Source organism: Arctopsyche grandis, chromosome 2, assembly GCF_051622035.1.
Source record: "Arctopsyche grandis isolate Sample6627 chromosome 2, ASM5162203v2, whole genome shotgun sequence".
Classification (NCBI taxonomy): Eukaryota; Metazoa; Arthropoda; class Insecta; order Trichoptera; family Hydropsychidae; genus Arctopsyche; species Arctopsyche grandis.
Genome location: NC_135356.1, coordinates 22,716,606 through 22,737,926, shown reverse-complemented (window position 1 = coordinate 22,737,926; position 21,321 = coordinate 22,716,606).

The following is a 21,321-nucleotide window of genomic DNA, read 5'->3' as shown; positions in this document are numbered from 1 at the left end:
GAACAATCTAGTGTAGTTGGTGCCGACGTGCAAGAGCACGATATTGCATTTGTAGGAGAAATGTGGGATTTAAATGCTACTCTCTACAATCCAGAGGCTAGCAAAAATAGTGACGTCCTATTTTTACCGCATGGGACAAAACCGACAGAAAGCAGAGCTTTCCGACAAGAAAAAGGCCGAAACTATGGAACTTATTTCAGTCAGCAGGCGCAGAGAGTTGGAGTGCCCTGGACACATGAATTTTATTTTCGACAAGAAAAGGTTTTATTTCACTATCTCACGAGGAAAAAGGCATCCAAGCGTCAGTCACCCCAATATTATTAAATTGTCCTTCCCTCCTCTTCGAAATAACCCATAGAAAAATCAACGGGCACAACACTAGTATAATATGTGTATGCATATTTAGCGGGTGAGTTTCTATCTGCAAATATGCAATACCAGCAATACAAGATAATGAACTATGGATATATCTCCTGCAATTACAATAAGTAAACCTCATGACAGAACAACAAATCCACCAAGAGACCAAACATACCCCAAATCACGGACATATGCTGTTAAAGCCCTCACGAATTAAGACGATACACAAATAACAAGAAGTCTTGCCACTCAAAACTTTATAGACATGCTCATAAACCAATTACAAAAGATTGATATCCTCATTCATTACATAGGTACCCTTATGGGAATTATTACAACTCCAATCAACAGAGCATTAAAATGAGTTTGCCTTGAATAGCCGCGTGGAACAGTAACGGACTATCCCACAATAAGCATGAAGTTGAAACACTAATAAAAAATTAGCAAAACGCACTTAACAGAGAGAAAACGGAAAACCGGAGTATCTTCTCCGTCATCGGCGTATTTACAGCAGTGTCCAACAGCAACCTGCAGCAATGTCCATACAATACCTCACTTGTCATCGAGCTGGCATTCCACGTATTAAGATGTAAAAAAAAGACGTGTCATAAGAAAATTACCACTTGTCCCTTCAATACTTCTCACAAAATGGAAGAAAAGAAACTACATATGTAGATAATAAACAACCAAGGAAAATTTTGTTATCTCATAATGTTGTAAAAATGTAATTATTGCTTTTTTTGGAAAGCTCAATTTTTTCCAAATATTTATATTGGACAACGCGAGTTACACAAATTCCATCATTGGCTACTATTTCTGAACCAATAAAAGATGACGAGCTCAACATATATGTAAGACATTTGAAGTATCTTCGCAAGGATATCCGGTTAGATTTAATGATATAAATCTAAATATTCCAGATAGGGTGATTGATCAATTTAGTGTGAATGTAATTGATAGTGATATCGAATTGCCAGAAAGTCAGACAGATCTGCAAAGTAATATGAATGTACTAGTAAGCAATAATATGCTATTGGCGAACAATCTAGTGTAGTTGGTGCCGACGTGCAAGAGCACGATATTGCATTTGTAGGAGAAATGTGGGATTTAAATGCTACTCTCTACAATCCAGAGGCTAGCAAAAATAGTGACGTCCTATTTATACCGCATGGGACAAAACCGACAGAAAGCAGAGCTTTCCGACAAGAAAAAGGCCGAAACTATGGAACTTATTTCAGTCAGCAGGCGCAGAGAGTTGGAGTGCCCTGGACACATGAATTTTATTTTCGACAAGAAAAGGTTTTATTTCACTATCTCACGAGGAAAAAGGCATCCAAGCGTCAGTCACCCCAATATTATTAAATTGTCCTTCCCTCCTCTTCGAAATAACCCATAGAAAAATCAACGGGCACAACACTAGTATAATATGTGTATGCATATTTAGCGGGTGAGTTTCTATCTGCAAATATGCAATACCAGCAATACAAGATAATGAACTATGGATATATCTCCTGCAATTACAATAAGTAAACCTCATGACAGAACAACAAATCCACCAAGAGACCAAACATACCCCAAATCACGGACATATGCTGTTAAAGCCCTCACGAATTAAGACGATACACAAATAACAAGAAGTCTTGCCACTCAAAACTTTATAGACATGCTCATAAACCAATTACAAAAGATTGATATCCTCATTCATTACATAGGTACCCTTATGGGAATTATTACAACTCCAATCAACAGAGCATTAAAATGAGTTTGCCTTGAATAGCCGCGTGGAACAGTAACGGACTATCCCACAATAAGCATGAAGTTGAAACACTAATAAAAAATTAGCAAAACGCACTTAACAGAGAGAAAACGGAAAACCGGAGTATCTTCTCCGTCATCGGCGTATTTACAGCAGTGTCCAACAGCAACCTGCAGCAATGTCCATACAATACCTCACTTGTCATCGAGCTGGCATTCCACGTATTAAGATGTAAAAAAAAGACGTGTCATAAGAAAATTACCACTTGTCCCTTCAATACTTCTCACAAAATGGAAGAAAAGAAACTACATATGTAGATAATAAACAACCAAGGAAAATTTTGTTATCTCATAATGTTGTAAAAATGTAATTATTGCTTTTTTTGGAAAGCTCAATTTTTTCCAAATATTTATATTGGACAACGCGAGTTACACAAATTCCATCATTGGCTACTATTTCTGAACCAATAAAAGATGACGAGCTCAACATATATGTAAGACATTTGAAGTATCTTCGCAAGGATATCCGGTTAGATTTAATGATATAAATCTAAATATTCCAGATAGGGTGATTGATCAATTTAGTGTGAATGTAATTGATAGTGATATCGAATTGCCAGAAAGTCAGACAGATCTGCAAAGTAATATGAATGTACTAGTAAGCAATAATATGCTATTGGCGAACAATCTAGTGTAGTTGGTGCCGACGTGCAAGAGCACGATATTGCATTTGTAGGAGAAATGTGGGATTTAAATGCTACTCTCTACAATCCAGAGGCTAGCAAAAATAGTGACGTCCTATTTATACCGCATGGGACAAAACCGACAGAAAGCAGAGCTTTCCGACAAGAAAAAGGCCGAAACTATGGAACTTATTTCAGTCAGCAGGCGCAGAGAGTTGGAGTGCCCTGGACACATGAATTTTATTTTCGACAAGAAAAGGTTTTATTTCACTATCTCACGAGGAAAAAGGCATCCAAGCGTCAGTCACCCCAATATTATTAAATTGTCCTTCCCTCCTCTTCGAAATAACCCATAGAAAAATCAACGGGCACAACACTAGTATAATATGTGTATGCATATTTAGCGGGTGAGTTTCTATCTGCAAATATGCAATACCAGCAATACAAGATAATGAACTATGGATATATCTCCTGCAATTACAATAAGTAAACCTCATGACAGAACAACAAATCCACCAAGAGACCAAACATACCCCAAATCACGGACATATGCTGTTAAAGCCCTCACGAATTAAGACGATACACAAATAACAAGAAGTCTTGCCACTCAAAACTTTATAGACATGCTCATAAACCAATTACAAAAGATTGATATCCTCATTCATTACATAGGTACCCTTATGGGAATTATTACAACTCCAATCAACAGAGCATTAAAATGAGTTTGCCTTGAATAGCCGCGTGGAACAGTAACGGACTATCCCACAATAAGCATGAAGTTGAAACACTAATAAAAAATTAGCAAAACGCACTTAACAGAGAGAAAACGGAAAACCGGAGTATCTTCTCCGTCATCGGCGTATTTACAGCAGTGTCCAACAGCAACCTGCAGCAATGTCCATACAATACCTCACTTGTCATCGAGCTGGCATTCCACGTATTAAGATGTAAAAAAAAGACGTGTCATAAGAAAATTACCACTTGTCCCTTCAATACTTCTCACAAAATGGAAGAAAAGAAACTACATATGTAGATAATAAACAACCAAGGAAAATTTTGTTATCTCATAATGTTGTAAAAATGTAATTATTGCTTTTTTTGGAAAGCTCAATTTTTTCCAAATATTTATATTGGACAACGCGAGTTACACAAATTCCATCATTGGCTACTATTTCTGAACCAATAAAAGATGACGAGCTCAACATATATGTAAGACATTTGAAGTATCTTCGCAAGGATATCCGGTTAGATTTAATGATATAAATCTAAATATTCCAGATAGGGTGATTGATCAATTTAGTGTGAATGTAATTGATAGTGATATCGAATTGCCAGAAAGTCAGACAGATCTGCAAAGTAATATGAATGTACTAGTAAGCAATAATATGCTATTGGCGAACAATCTAGTGTAGTTGGTGCCGACGTGCAAGAGCACGATATTGCATTTGTAGGAGAAATGTGGGATTTAAATGCTACTCTCTACAATCCAGAGGCTAGCAAAAATAGTGACGTCCTATTTATACCGCATGGGACAAAACCGACAGAAAGCAGAGCTTTCCGACAAGAAAAAGGCCGAAACTATGGAACTTATTTCAGTCAGCAGGCGCAGAGAGTTGGAGTGCCCTGGACACATGAATTTTATTTTCGACAAGAAAAGGTTTTATTTCACTATCTCACGAGGAAAAAGGCATCCAAGCGTCAGTCACCCCAATATTATTAAATTGTCCTTCCCTCCTCTTCGAAATAACCCATAGAAAAATCAACGGGCACAACACTAGTATAATATGTGTATGCATATTTAGCGGGTGAGTTTCTATCTGCAAATATGCAATACCAGCAATACAAGATAATGAACTATGGATATATCTCCTGCAATTACAATAAGTAAACCACATGACAGAACAACAAATCCACCAAGAGACCAAACATACCCCAAATCACGGACATATGCTGTTAAAGCCCTCACGAATTAAGACGATACACAAATAACAAGAAGTCTTGCCACTCAAAACTTTATAGACATGCTCATAAACCAATTACAAAAGATTGATATCCTCATTCATTACATAGGTACCCTTATGGGAATTATTACAACTCCAATCAACAGAGCATTAAAATGAGTTTGCCTTGAATAGCCGCGTGGAACAGTAACGGACTATCCCACAATAAGCATGAAGTTGAAACACTAATAAAAAATTAGCAAAACGCACTTAACAGAGAGAAAACGGAAAACCGGAGTATCTTCTCCGTCATCGGCGTATTTACAGCAGTGTCCAACAGCAACCTGCAGCAATGTCCATACAATACCTCACTTGTCATCGAGCTGGCATTCCACGTATTAAGATGTAAAAAAAAGACGTGTCATAAGAAAATTACCACTTGTCCCTTCAATACTTCTCACAAAATGGAAGAAAAGAAACTACATATGTAGATAATAAACAACCAAGGAAAATTTTGTTATCTCATAATGTTGTAAAAATGTAATTATTGCTTTTTTTGGAAAGCTCAATTTTTTCCAAATATTTATATTGGACAACGCGAGTTACACAAATTCCATCATTGGCTACTATTTCTGAACCAATAAAAGATGACGAGCTCAACATATATGTAAGACATTTGAAGTATCTTCGCAAGGATATCCGGTTAGATTTAATGATATAAATCTAAATATTCCAGATAGGGTGATTGATCAATTTAGTGTGAATGTAATTGATAGTGATATCGAATTGCCAGAAAGTCAGACAGATCTGCAAAGTAATATGAATGTACTAGTAAGCAATAATATGCTATTGGCGAACAATCTAGTGTAGTTGGTGCCGACGTGCAAGAGCACGATATTGCATTTGTAGGAGAAATGTGGGATTTAAATGCTACTCTCTACAATCCAGAGGCTAGCAAAAATAGTGACGTCCTATTTATACCGCATGGGACAAAACCGACAGAAAGCAGAGCTTTCCGACAAGAAAAAGGCCGAAACTATGGAACTTATTTCAGTCAGCAGGCGCAGAGAGTTGGAGTGCCCTGGACACATGAATTTTATTTTCGACAAGAAAAGGTTTTATTTCACTATCTCACGAGGAAAAAGGCATCCAAGCGTCAGTCACCCCAATATTATTAAATTGTCCTTCCCTCCTCTTCGAAATAACCCATAGAAAAATCAACGGGCACAACACTAGTATAATATGTGTATGCATATTTAGCGGGTGAGTTTCTATCTGCAAATATGCAATACCAGCAATACAAGATAATGAACTATGGATATATCTCCTGCAATTACAATAAGTAAACCTCATGACAGAACAACAAATCCACCAAGAGACCAAACATACCCCAAATCACGGACATATGCTGTTAAAGCCCTCACGAATTAAGACGATACACAAATAACAAGAAGTCTTGCCACTCAAAACTTTATAGACATGCTCATAAACCAATTACAAAAGATTGATATCCTCATTCATTACATAGGTACCCTTATGGGAATTATTACAACTCCAATCAACAGAGCATTAAAATGAGTTTGCCTTGAATAGCCGCGTGGAACAGTAACGGACTATCCCACAATAAGCATGAAGTTGAAACACTAATAAAAAATTAGCAAAACGCACTTAACAGAGAGAAAACGGAAAACCGGAGTATCTTCTCCGTCATCGGCGTATTTACAGCAGTGTCCAACAGCAACCTGCAGCAATGTCCATACAATACCTCACTTGTCATCGAGCTGGCATTCCACGTATTAAGATGTAAAAAAAAGACGTGTCATAAGAAAATTACCACTTGTCCCTTCAATACTTCTCACAAAATGGAAGAAAAGAAACTACATATGTAGATAATAAACAACCAAGGAAAATTTTGTTATCTCATAATGTTGTAAAAATGTAATTATTGCTTTTTTTGGAAAGCTCAATTTTTTCCAAATATTTATATTGGACAACGCGAGTTACACAAATTCCATCATTGGCTACTATTTCTGAACCAATAAAAGATGACGAGCTCAACATATATGTAAGACATTTGAAGTATCTTCGCAAGGATATCCGGTTAGATTTAATGATATAAATCTAAATATTCCAGATAGGGTGATTGATCAATTTAGTGTGAATGTAATTGATAGTGATATCGAATTGCCAGAAAGTCAGACAGATCTGCAAAGTAATATGAATGTACTAGTAAGCAATAATATGCTATTGGCGAACAATCTAGTGTAGTTGGTGCCGACGTGCAAGAGCACGATATTGCATTTGTAGGAGAAATGTGGGATTTAAATGCTACTCTCTACAATCCAGAGGCTAGCAAAAATAGTGACGTCCTATTTATACCGCATGGGACAAAACCGACAGAAAGCAGAGCTTTCCGACAAGAAAAAGGCCGAAACTATGGAACTTATTTCAGTCAGCAGGCGCAGAGAGTTGGAGTGCCCTGGACACATGAATTTTATTTTCGACAAGAAAAGGTTTTATTTCACTATCTCACGAGGAAAAAGGCATCCAAGCGTCAGTCACCCCAATATTATTAAATTGTCCTTCCCTCCTCTTCGAAATAACCCATAGAAAAATCAACGGGCACAACACTAGTATAATATGTTTGTGCATATTTAGCGGGTGAGTTTCTACCTGCAAATATGCAATACCAGCAATACAAGATAATGAACTTAGGATATATCTCCTGCAATTACAATAAGTAAACCACATGACAGAACAACAAATCCACCAAGAGACCAAACATACCCCAAATCACGGACATATGCTGTTAAAGCCCTCACGAATTAAGACGATACACAAATAACAAGAAGTCTTGCCACTCAAAACTTTATAGACATGCTCATAAACCAATTACAAAAGATTGATATCCTCATTCATTACATAGGTACCCTTATGGGAATTATTACAACTCCAATCAACAGAGCATTAAAATGAGTTTGCCTTGAATAGCCGCGTGGAACAGTAACGGACTATCCCACAATAAGCATGAAGTTGAAACACTAATAAAAAATTAGCAAAACGCACTTAACAGAGAGAAAACGGAAAACCGGAGTATCTTCTCCGTCATCGGCGTATTTACAGCAGTGTCCAACAGCAATCTGCAGCAATGTCCATACAATACCTCACTTGTCATCGAGCCGGCATTCCACGTATTAAGATGTAAAAAAAAGACGTGTCATAAGAAAATTACCACTTGTCCCTTCAATACTTCTCACAAAATGGAAGAAAAGAAACTACATATGTAGATAATAAACAACCAAGGAAAATTTTGTTATCTCATAATGTTGTAAAAATGTAATTATTGCTTTTTTTGGAAAGCTCAATTTTTTCCAAATATTTATATTGGACAACGCGAGTTACACAAATTCCATCATTGGCTACTATTTCTGAACCAATAAAAGATGACGAGCTCAACATATATGTAAGACATTTGAAGTATCTTCGCAAGGATATCCGGTTAGATTTAATGATATAAATCTAAATATTCCAGATAGGGTGATTGATCAATTTAGTGTGAATGTAATTGATAGTGATATCGAATTGCCAGAAAGTCAGACAGATCTGCAAAGTAATATGAATGTACTAGTAAGCAATAATATGCTATTGGCGAACAATCTAGTGTAGTTGGTGCCGACGTGCAAGAGCACGATATTGCATTTGTAGGAGAAATGTGGGATTTAAATGCTACTCTCTACAATCCAGAGGCTAGCAAAAATAGTGACGTTCTATTTATACCCCATGGGACAAAACCAGCAGAAAGCAAAGCTTTCCGACAAGAAAAAAGGGGAAACTATGGTACTTCATAACGTCATCTTCTTGTTCAGTACCTCCGACACATGAATTTTATTTTCGACAAGAAAAGGTTTTATTTCACTATCTCACGAGGAAAAAGGCATCCAAGCGTCAGTCACCCCAATATTATTAAATTGTCCTTCCCTCCTCTTCGAAATAACCCATAGAAAAATCAACGGGCACAACACTAGTATAATATGTTTGTGCATATTTAGCGGGTGAGTTTCTATCTGCAAATATGCAATACCAGCAATACAAGATAATGAACTAAGAACAAGAAAAGGTTTTATTTCATTAGCTCTCGAGGAAAAAGGCAAGCAAGCGTCAGTCACCCCTATATTATAAAATTGTCAAGATCCTATTGATTTTAAAAACGTGAAAAACTGAGAACCCTTAATTGCACATTCCAAACCAAGAAGCAGATACTGGTGGAATTGTTTACAAAACAAAGCGTAGAAACAGAAGTGTATCAAAAATAATTGAAATTATAAGAAATTACAATTTCAAACCCCAACCGTAATATATACATATCGATATATGTATACATAAGATAGAGGCGATTGCATCGTAATTGTTACAAAACGTATAATCAGAAATATTTTTGATATTGTAACGTACACTGCACGGTTAAGTGCTCTCGGAAATTATCCATCGCCAAAAGTGTATTCGAAGGTAACAATGGAGACACTCGGATTAGGCCGAGTACCTCTTCCCGCTAGTTCTAGTTCTGGATCAAAAAAGAGAAGATCGAAATTGACCAACTCTTCATGAAAGTCATCACCTTTGTAATGAATTAAACATTAACCCAGACAAAAGGAAACAAATAGAATATGAACTTGCTGAATATGTATCGCCAAGTTTAGATTTCATCAAGTTATTATGATACAATAATCTTGACCGATTGATTCATTTTTTCTTCTATTCTATTTTTCCAATATTTCCATTATTTTTATACTTTAGTTTAGTTATGTAATGTGCTATTTAATCATATTATAGCTTTCATTCTTTTCCTTTTCATTTGTTTATTTTGTATTTACCTTTTTCATTTGTTTTTTATATTTGTAAATTTCAATTTCTTCTTATATTCTATCTTATAACCTTTTCCAAATATTTTAATACTATAGTTTAATTATGCAATGTACTACATATTTTGTCATGCCTTTATTCTTTACTTTTTAATTTGTTTTCCTTATATTTATCTTTTTCATTTTTGTAAAAATCTATTATTGGACTCGGATGTTACATATATTATTTATTTACTTTTTGTTTTTTTTATACCTATCTCTGTACATCCTGTCTGATGATTTTTCAATTAATAAAATAAATAAATAAATAAATAAATACAAAGTTGTAGATTCCATTAAAATTATACCGATCGGCATAAATATGCTATTGGCGAACAATCTACTGTTGTTGGTGCCGACGTGCAAGAGCACGATATTGCATTCGTAGGAGAAACACGGGATTTAAATGCTACTCTCTACAATCCAGAGGCCAGCAGAAATAGTGAAGTCCTATTTATACCCCATAATAAAAAACCGACAGAAGGCAGAGCTTTTTGAATACTAAATTGCTTACTTCAAACCAGGAAGCAGAGACTGGCTGAATTGTTAATCAACTAGGTGTTTACAAAACATAGCTTAGATATAACTGTATTAAAAATATTTGAAATTATTTTAAATTGTCAAATCTCAACCATAATATGTACATACATATATGTATATCTATTTATACATAGAATGTAGGTGAGTGCATCCTAATTGTTACAAAATGATAATTAGAAATATTTATTATGATATCATAATTATGATTTTGTTCTTTTGATATATTTTTAGAGGAGACAGCGTTTCAAAGTTCGTCTGTGGGTTCCACATAGCTCAGAGACAATGCTAGCAGTACAGATATCATCGCAACATAATTAGTTACTATTAGTTTTCAAACAAATACTCCATCGGAAGAGTTCCATCAGTTAGACGTTCACATCGTGTCGTTGTATTGCTTGTAATCTTCAGCAATGTCCTTATAGTGTCTCACATTTAATCGAGCTGAGTTGAATGGCATTTCGCAAGATATAAAGACATATAATAACAAAATGACCACTTGTCTTTTCGATACTACTCACAAAATGGAAGAAAAAGAAGTAGATTGTCACGTTAAAACTTGCCTGGTTAGAATTGCCGTTGATCAGAAAAAATATTTCATTGGTGAACAATCTACTGTAGTTGGTGCCGACGGCAAGAAACATGGGATTTAAATGCTACTGCCTTCAATCCAGAGGCTAGCAAAAATACCGACGTTCTATTAATACCCCATGGGACAAAACCGTCAGAAAGGAGAGCTTTCTGAAGATATCTTCATATTCCCGAACAGTTCTGATAGAAGTTTTATCCAAAAGGAGAGAAATTTATAATGGTTAGATACCAAGGAGAGTCGAAAAATTACCGACTACGATCCAACTATGAAGAAGATATTGGTCGGAAAAGACGTTGTATTCAATGAAAGGGTTAAATCTACAGTGGCAGTTCCTCTTGACGATCACTTTGATGATGAAGGTGACAGCCAGCGCTGTGAAAACGCTGAGTTTGCTTAACTCACACCTATTTTGTAGTTTCCTCACACCTATGTACATAGATTCCGACCAGCTCATCAGTATGAAATATCTCCATATTCTGCAATGCAATAATTAAAATGTGAGTTTCCCATTAAAGGGTGTATCATATAAAAAAAATGTAACATACATACATAAAATGAAAGTAGAACTGTCTTCATTTTTATCCTGCCGCAGGGCATATCTGAAAAAAAAATATAGCCATTTTACATATTTTATAAATACATAGATTAGTTTTTATTTTGAGTAAATCAGTTTATTTCAGAGAGTTATATTTGTTTGAAATAAAAGTTTTAGAAAACGAAGAAACTTTTCAAGTGATGCTAGTATTTCGATCCTATACATATGTACATAGATGGGGTAATTCTTACATACATATATGCATATGTATGTATAATTAATTATACATACATATGCATATGTGAAATATAAGTAATCAAAGTTTAAGAACGTTTTAATACCTTTTTTTTTCAATTAAATCTTATTTCAAATTTAAAAAACAAAAAAGAGAACTTTAAATTAAAAGAAGATATGAACAGTAGAACCTCAATTATCCGGATTGTTGAATACAAACACAAATTTTACGATTTTGCTGCATTGAAATGCATACCACAAAAATTCAAAAATGAGACCGAGAAATGAGTCAGTTGTCTCCAAAATTTAATACTCAAAAGACGTTTGTTTCTTGAAAATTTAATCGCGATTTAAATATTTACTTTTAATATTACCAATATGGAAAAGAAAACGTGTTGTATTATCATTAAAATACAAATTAGATATAATCAATGCTTTAAAAAGCGGTGCCTTACGACGTTTTTTGTCAAATAAATATGGTGTTGGAACGTCAACGATCTCGGATATTAAAAAACAAAGTGAAAAAGTTATGAATTTTACTGATTCTTTAATGTCAGAAGATGGCTTAGAGCGTAAGGTCATGAAAATATCAGGATATGAAGAAGTCGAAGAGCGTATTTTTATGTGGTTCATTCGAAGAGGATCGTCTGGACAGCCAATATCAGGTCCATCATTGTATGAAAACTATTTGCGATTTGGCAGCTTCAAAAAGAACAGCTTACTTAAAGCAAAAATCCATTAATTGAATTTCTTAATAAAGAATAATTTAATATTTATCTCCATATATGTAAATGTAGACAAATAAAAATTATTCATACTGAATGTTCACGTCTTTCCCTGTTAATTGTGATTTTTTCGATTATATGGACTAACTTCATCCCCAATTAGTCTGGATAATAGAGGTTCTACTGTACTTAACGTTTCAAAACCTGTTATACAATATATATTCAATAAATTGATGACGCCAGACGAATTATTACAATGGTAATAAAAATAAAAGTTTTCGAAAACAATATGTACTTGAAAGTGATCGGTATATGGTGATGAAATTCAGTCACGAACTAGTACACGAGAGTTTGACAGAAGAGGTTAGAGAACAATGAAATGTGAAATGAGTGTAAAGATGTTGTAGCTTAAAAAAATATTAGGTTATTGTCGAGACTATTCGTCTTTTGCCCTTTAACAGAGTTGATTGTTATTATACATAAATACATAGAACTATATCAAATATAAATGAAAAAAATATCTAAATAAAAATTTAGCAAAAACATTGATTTTTTCAATGGATGTGGGAAATTAAGAATAACAGTTCGATTGAATTGAAATTACATTTCAAAGAAATTTATGACATATTTATGCGATAGAAGTATGAGAATTTTTCAAACGAATTGATTTAACGATATTTTGCCTTTTAAAATGAATATTTTCAAAGGTTTTTAATTTTTAAAAAGTTCAAAAAAAGCAACAAAAATTCTTATAAGACTCTTATTAGAAGTCGATCGCCATGAAAATTTACATCAAAAAAAAGTAGCTCCCAACCTTAACCCTTTGAGTGCTAACGCCTTTTCTGTAATTTAACATTCTGGCTCGTCACGTAGACCCCAAATAGACATATGCTAGCAATAATACGTGTGGGGTGAGTATTCAGGAGAGTGTCCACATTACAATGCATACATTTATAGGGACATCGTTTTTAGAAAACTGTGGTACCGTTTTTAAAATCTCATGGTACCGCAACTTCGACTGCATGTAGTCTGCTGCGTAGGGCCTTGCAACCTAAAAAAATGCACAAAAACGCAGCTGCAACGCCCATATTGGCCATCATAGAACAAAACAATGCTACAAAAATGCGGTTTTTTGCAATTGAAGACGTACCTCGTGGTCAACTGTATCATAGAAATACTACTTCAATAGGATGCTATATGCGTGGCAACCCTACGCGGCCATCTTAAGAAATAGAACGCGATAGAAATTCCACGAAACGTGAGTCATATTATACATCTTCCGACACACAATCAGCTTCTTATTTAGAGCCATTAAAAACATCAACAAATTGTAAAATCGCCACTTCGAATCATACACAATAGTGACTAAGCTAACAGACAACGAATGGACGCATCTACATACATAGATGATCCGCTCGCGCGATTCCAAAATGGCCGTCGATTAACGCATCAAAACTTGCACGCAAATACACGTGACCAATGAAAACCGAATTCGCACAGCAAAATACATTTATAATAGGTACTTACCAATGAGGTAAAGATTTGTAGACTGCTGATTATTTTGCAATCGAGACTTTGGACGGTTGGCTCAAATTCCTCCATGTCGAATCCGCTGACATCGCCGAATCGGATGCTAAAATCAAATATTGCACAATGAAATTCTCAATTATATTAATTACACAATACATAACAACGCATACATACATCAGAATTTTAACAACGCGCAAATTTTTCATCCCAAGAGGATGAACACACCAAGTTTGGCAACGATAAAACGGGACGCCACATGCTGTCCTTGGAAAGGCTGAGCTCCTACTGGTAAAACTTGGCAAGACAATTTAAAGGAAGGGGGGAAACAAAGCCTGGTGCACACAATGCAATCTTTGTTGTTTATGCCCTGTATAAACTGCACTTTTTAATAATAAGATGAATTATTCCAATACGATCTAAGTACATGGCGTATCTACATATGTATGTATGTCGCGTAATTTTGGATATCGCATTCGGTGCCTTATTTAGCCTCTTAAGCTAATTTCAAAGATCTCGCTTCCTGATTATTTTTCGTCTCGCTGCATACAGTGATATATTTGGTAATTGCAACCAGTGAATTGGAGCGGACTGCTTTTGTAACTGCTCCGCTCCGGGATAAATATTTTGCTCCAGCTCCGCTCCGTGCTCCGCTCCGTGCTCCGCTCCATGCTCCGAGCAAAAAAGCTTCAATAAAATCATGTGCATTCAAACAGTAAATAAATTATTAAAAATTCGGATGTGACCAACCCATGACTCTATCTGTGTATTTGAAGAATATAAGAAGGTCACAAAACAAAATTCTAAACAAAAGCACAGGTTCAAAAGTTCAAAAACAAAAGCACAGGTTGGACCATGTCGTAGGATCTCAAGAGAAGGGGGATGTCAATCAGAAATGTGCAGAAGATTATACATGGCGGAAACGGCGATGATCAGTCTGACAAAGATATGGAAAAACCGTTCTATAATGAGAAAAAATTCGGATGTGACCAACCCATGACTCTATCTGTGTATTTGAAGAATATAAGAAGGTCACAAAACAAAATTCTATATTAAACCGAACAGACACATTCATACATACCGGCAGCATTATGAAATACATACTAATAGCTAAGACAGCATTTTCGATACAAATTGAGAGCAAATGTATGGAAGCTTGCACAAGACAAAAGTTCTACTTCCGGCTGTCGGATATTGTTCAATTTTTTTTTATTACTTAAAATCACTATTATTATCATTATACACATTAAATATCAAGAAAATAAAAATAATTTAAATAGTCAAAATAAAATAATGAAATATTGTATTAAAAAAATACTACGTTTTAGGAGCGTTTTCGATACAAATTGAGAGCAAATGTAGGGAAACTAACACAAGACAAAAGTTCTACTTCCGGTTTACGAATTCTGATCAAAACCTTAACAATTCTAAGTTAATCTAATATATAATTTGGAAATAGACTTTGTATGTAACATTGGTTGGTTCGCTCGTAAATCCGTGACGTCATCGAATAAATGATCCGATTTTTTTCGATTCAAAGGATTCGAAGTCCCTGGAAATGAGGGCGCCGGGAGCGAAGCCTCCGGGGGCGAGGGCGCCGGGGGTGAAGCCTCCGGGGATGAAGGGGTGGGGGGGGGCCACTGGATTCTGGTAAACATATCTGGATGCTTATCAACTTTTATAAATAACATGGTATTAAGCTTAAGCTTCTAGAATTAAATTTCAGTTGAATCAACTGAAGGGTTTCTGAGAAAAATATAACAAAACCTCGATTTTCTAGAGTAAAAGCACTACTTCTGGTTTAGGTAAACATATTTTAAAATATTGATGTATACAATTTATAATTACTATTACGTGTAAAAAATTTGTGGTTTGGGAGGTAATTGAATTCAAAAACTTAAAAAAAAGAGGGCACCCATAATGGAAGGTACCATTTCCGGTCAACTTAAAAAGTTGAAAAAAATTTACGTCGTATCGTAAAGAATTTTAGTGACCGATACTAAATTTATATTCTATAGGATGAATAGTTTTTTAAAAATCCCCAAATACATTGACACACACACATACACACACATTTTTTCTAGATCATGACAACGTGATTAGTGATCGATTCTGAATTGAAGACTTTGTTTGAAAAACAGCACATATCACAAAATACGAATTGTGCAGGAGAGCAAAAAAAAATATTTATGTTCCGTAATTATTGAAAAATACTTTATTTAATACATTTTATATTTAGAAATACAATATACAGTAAGAATAGTTTAAAAATAAAAGTTGTAAAATACACGTAAAAAATAATAAAAAACAAAAACCAGGTGGGACATAGGTCGTTTTTCCACAAATTTCGCAATTATTGAAAAATACTCTATTTAATACATTTTATATTTAAAAATACAATATATAATAAGAATAGATTAAAAATAAAAGTTAAAAAATACACGTAAAAAATAATAATAAATAAAATAACCAATAATTCGTTTTTCCATAAATTGCGCAATTATTGAAAAATACTTTATTTCATACATTTAATATTTAAAAATACAATATTCAAACTTAATAAGTTCCGCCACTTGATCTTTCTAGAACAGTGGTCGGTAACCTGTGGCCCCGGAGTCGCATGAGGCTCTTTGCATCAAAACTCGCGGCTCTCATTGTCTACCAAAGTTTACGTGAAATAATATAAATACGTATTCCGATAAGGGTGTATGAAACATAAATTTCAAAAATTGATTTTCATACATCTCCACAATTTTCAGCTCATAAATGAGTAGGATCTACATATATAAAATTTTAATATACAATCCAAAACTATTATGTTGCGGCTCCCAAACTTTCCAATTTTGCAACTTTTTCCTTGGTTTGGCTCTTAGCTAGAAAAAAGTTCTTCATCACTGTTCTAGAAATATTAAACAAATAATCAATGTGTTCCGATAATAAAGGGGACTGCAAGCAATCCAAACGCTGTAGCAGTCGAGCGTATAACGCGGTATCCTTTCTACAAAAGTGGGATAAGCTAAGGGTGACATTTATGTCCATACAAATCATCACTTTTTATTACCCACTAATTCCAATCTACGTTATTATATATTTGTAAAGAAGCATGTGGAAGTTATGAAAAACGAGGTAAATATGCATACAATCAAAATCATACCTATATGTATGTATATATATATATATATATAGGTATGAAATGTGAAAAAAAAAAATAATATAAAAAAACGATTTTTTAAAATATAAAATTGTGCCATTCGATAGTTTTAAAAAAAAATATTATACCATTAGAAGAAGTTATAAAACATATGACGTCCATACATGCATCGTTTGAGGCCGATCTTGTAGGAAGAACAACATATGTCCCTGGACATATGTTGTTTTTCTAACAAAATGCTTGGACAAGTGTTGTTTTTCCTAAAGTGGCTTTTTTTTGACGCTCATTTTTAGGGACTAAGAGATTTTTTCCACATCCAATAAAAAGTGAGCATGTAGTCCGTGATCAGGACTATCGTTTGCAACAATAAAGTCGATTTCGAAAAAAATGGACATATGCTGTTTTTCAAACGGACTCTTCAATTCAAATCAGTCAAAATCTAGAGATCAAATTTTTGCATGATCACAAAACTTGATCTATTGTTACTACGTACATAGATAAAGTAATAAAAACAGTAATAAGTCAAATTAATAAAAAATAAGCTTTATATAGAATAAAAAATAAATTAAATTAAAATATTCTTTGCTTAATATTGCAAATATACTTAAAGTACAAGTATGAGTACAATACAAACTAAAGGCATTCATTCATTTATCAATCATATTCATCATTGTTTTCTTGATTGATTGTGATTTATGAGTGGAATTTTGATTTACTCTCTTCCATTTGGGCCTCACAGGGATGTTTTGTATTTGCAGTTGGTTCTTATTTATTGGAACTGGCTGTAGGTGCAAGGCATTCCTTATGTTATATTTTATATTTTTACGTATCTGCTATTAAATTACTATTGTTTTTTATGATTATGTATATTTGTCTGTGTATATACATATGTTTATATTTATTTTTCTTTCTCTATTTTCTTTTATAAGACATTCCCTTCTTTGTTGTTTTTTATAATTTGCAATTATTATTATTATTAGTTGTTTGAGTACATATATGTTTTGTTTTTGTTATGTCTAATTTCTTTAGTTATTATCAGGGCTGTGGAGTCGGAGTCGGAGTCGTGGAGTCGCGCTGTTTTGGCCGGAGTCGGAATTGGAGTCGGAGTCATGTAAAATGAGCGACTCCAACCATTTTTTAATGACGAAATTTATGAAATTTCAATTGCGTAATAATGAATGTGTATAGCGTATGAATATTAAACGTGTAGACGCAGGAGTTGCTCCAGACAGTGAGTCATCAAAATGCAATGCATACAAGTCAACGCAAAAATGTTTGGTCCCTTTCTTTCTTATGTCGAAAAGCGAGATCTGATATATGTTTCCGGTCTCCGCGACGAGCCGGAATGTTAAATTACAGAAAACGCAAATATCGGAAGGCAAAGATCGAAAATCCGATCTTTAATTTGCGCGAGCAGGATACAACAGGAACAAGAGGAACAGGCTTTTCCTCCCGTATTAATGTGCGCGCGCAGAATACGGGAGGAAAAGCCTGTTCCTCTTGTTCCTGTTGTACCGTGCTCGCGCAAATTAAGTGAGTATGTAAGTGAGTATGTACCGTTTACCATGCACCCTTTTTTTTTGATCTTTCGACTTAAGATCTTTCGATTTTCGATCTTTGCCTTCCGATATTTGTGTTTTCTGTAATATAACATTCTGGCTCGTCGCGTAGTGTTTATATGTTTCATCTGTTACTCGAAATGCATACATTTGTTTGCTCGGTAAGTTTCTTCAGTCATTGTTTTGCAAAACGCCATGCTATTGAGAGAAAAAAAATTACTAGATAATGATTAGAGGTAGGATAGCCAAGGTGCCGCTCATTGTTCCGTTGTTATAAATCCTTTGTAAAAAAGGTTCGGCAAACCTTTAACAATGCATTTACAACATTTGAACAATACGCGGCACCCTCTGGGTCTGGGCTTTAAATTAATGATATTCTATTGGCTGGGATCTACATATGTTCAGTGGCGGACTGGCCATACAAGCGTACATGCCCGATGGCATGTGGGCCCCACTATCCGTTAGAAAATATGGGCCCTCAGTAAAATTAAATAACTTTTTAACTATTTCACGTGTATAAAAATTTATAGGATATTGCACTTTGGGACCTAGAGTTTGGGTATTTCAACAAAACAAATTTCTTACGATATACACAAACAACTAATACCTGCTTTAACATCCCAAGGATCGGTTAACTTTTTTTATTAGGCTCGAAATGTAAGTTTCAACATTTGCGTGGCCCCTTTTACCGGGCCCATTTCCAACCTCAAGATTATGCATATACCAATACCTATGTAACAACCACCTACTGAAATAAAAATGGGAATGAACAAATTTCCGTCAATAATATAAACTGAATTGTTTAAAACAATTTTGATAGGACGATTCATCATCAACCAGCGATTAAAATTTACTTCATACATACTTTCAAAATAACATTTGATTATACTTCGACGACATAGTAAGATTTAAATTTACAATTTTAAACAGTTTCCGAATATAAAATCTATTCCTAATCTTGACAAATCCATGTATATAGAAACATAGGATAGGGGCCCCCTCCCCAAAATCCTAATTTTCGATTAACATTAATTGAAAATATTATGCATTTTTTGTTTTCACTTAATTTAGGGGGCACTCGCCCCCCTAAATTAAGGAATAGTGTGAATTTAGAAAATATTATGAATTTAATGATTAATGAGATATTATGAATTTAATGATTAATGAGATATTATGAATTTAATGATTAATGAGATACTATGAATGCTGCGTTTATTTCTTATGGATGTTACTTTTGGGTAACTAATAAAATAATCGCTGCTATGTGCTTTGAAAAAATTTTATTATTTTGAAGCAAGTATATTTTGGTTTTTAAGTGGTATGCCTTGGGTAACATTCTTAGAAATTGTTCATCCCATGGAGCGAATCGTTAGAAAGGTTTACTTTACTTTATTTTGTCTCAAAAACGGATGTGTATCGTTTATTTTTCCGAAAGTTCGTATATTTTTTGATATAGTGATACATTTTGATGGTCGATTACACTTTGTAAGCGGGTAGGTCGCGCGGCCGCCTGAAAGGCGAAAGCGGGCGTGTTTTCGCGATATTGCGGTTTACTCTCAATACTCGCTAAAATTCGTATAACTCTCGAAGTTCTCATTGTATTTCAATAAAATTTTTGATTTGTACTCGCCAGTATCTGCAGATTCTATTTATGAACACCACAACACAAAAAAGTTTTACTTTCACTTATAAATACATATTGTTTTTAGTTTTAAAGTTTTAATTAAAAAATGGCTTATAACATAAATAATAGTTTTATACAATATTTACAAATGGTAATTAATAGTTTACGCGTGTATGACATCTATCAAAGCAGGTACCTTTATGAAGTGGAACGTTACAGAACTCGCAAAAGTATCGGGTTTCACTGCTGTTCTTTTGTGCAGTACACATGGATATTTTTTTGTGCCGCTTGTCATTATGGGTCGTAATTTATGACTTCGTAAATCCATAGATAATCCTAGGGGATGGTCCTTTGTCGTTGCACGCTTCGTTGGTGCTGGTGTTGGTGCATTATTATCGGCAAATATTTGATCCTGATCATCAGCACGAGAAGCCATTTTTACGGATTAATTCAAATTCAAATTCACGAAAGCGACTAAAAGAACCGAAAAGGTCAGCGTCTTACGGAAACCTACATCTAGGGTGAAATAGGAAGAAACAAGCGAAAGATTGAAAAAAATGGGTGTGACAAATTTCAAACACATGTTACGAGTTTAAATGGTTCCACGAGACAAAATATATAACACAGGTTCCGATTTTATCATTTGTATATGAAGTATGTATCCAGTTATAGAGATGCCGTTGATTAAAAATATTTTAAGAACACGAGTTTTCTCGTAATCCGCAGTCCAAGAGCAGACTACGTGAACACGAGAATTCTCGCGACCCGCCATCAAGCGTTGGGTACTCAAACACGAGAATTCTCGTGACCCGATCACAAAGTGTTAATAACCATGTGAAGATTTTTGGAAAAAAATTTTCGCCTGCGGCGCTTTTTTGGCTTTTTACATAATAATTTTTTCAAAAATAAGCTTATTTTTTTTCATATTTTATATTTTCCATCTTTATTCCGATTTAAAAAAGTTTTTTTGAAAAAAAATTCAATTTGATCAATCTTTGCATGCCCCCCCCCCCAAAAATGACGTCCCTGATTGTTTTCTACCGAAATTAAAAGCCACTTTTATGCCGCATTCTTTTATGATGCATTCTATTTACCTAGGACAAGGATTAAAACGAAATATACAATGTAATTTATGGATCTATTTTGCTTTTGTAATTTTTCTTGTACCTAAATTTGTTTATTCCCATTTATGAAAATTATA